The sequence below is a fragment of the Astatotilapia calliptera genome, chromosome 2 (genome assembly GCF_900246225.1).
Source record: "Astatotilapia calliptera chromosome 2, fAstCal1.2, whole genome shotgun sequence".
Classification (NCBI taxonomy): domain Eukaryota; kingdom Metazoa; phylum Chordata; class Actinopteri; order Cichliformes; family Cichlidae; genus Astatotilapia; species Astatotilapia calliptera.
In genome coordinates this window covers 25,729,839-25,730,509 of record NC_039303.1, presented here as the reverse complement: position 1 = coordinate 25,730,509, position 671 = coordinate 25,729,839, and positions in this window count along the sequence as shown.

Genomic DNA, 671 nt, shown 5'->3' with positions numbered 1-671 from the left:
TCGTGTACAGTCTCTGCAGACTGGCGGGATAGTGAAAGTCTGCTTCTTTTATTGCTAAAACCATCCCGCCAGAAATTTGAAGGGAGTAAACACAGCCACGTGGCTTTAGCTGTCTCTTTATTTGGTCCAATAAAATCCCAGCCGGGAAGGGAAGGACGTTAGCACGTGCGGAAGGTGTGTGAGTATGCGCGCGCGGACCGTTAGCTATACACACGTGGTAGGGAGGCTTTTTTTTCTTCTTCTGTTTTTTTTTTTTCTTTTGCAGCCCAAACGGCAGTTTCTAAAAGAGGGAAGTGGGCGTGCGCAGTAACCCCGACCTTGAAAGGTGGGAAATTATTTGTTTTCAAAAGCAGCTCTGCCAAAGGGCAAATAATGGAAAACTAGATTCAGTGGATTTATAACATGTTAGAAGTGTTCTCTGGTTTTGCTATGATACTGGACTTCAAGTTTGTTTAATACTTTGTTAAACACAGCTGCCATGGTGAGGGATTTTTAAATATGTAAAAGCAGAAGAAATGAGGAGTAAATGCTAAAATTTGAGCTTAATTGTCAATGTTGTCTGGAACTCCTGCCAAGGTAAAGAAGGCCTAGTAAGTAGGTAAAGGCTACAAGAACCCCAGCAGCATTTATCGTCAAACCTGAAAGCCATGTATGAAAGCTGAAAGCTCAAG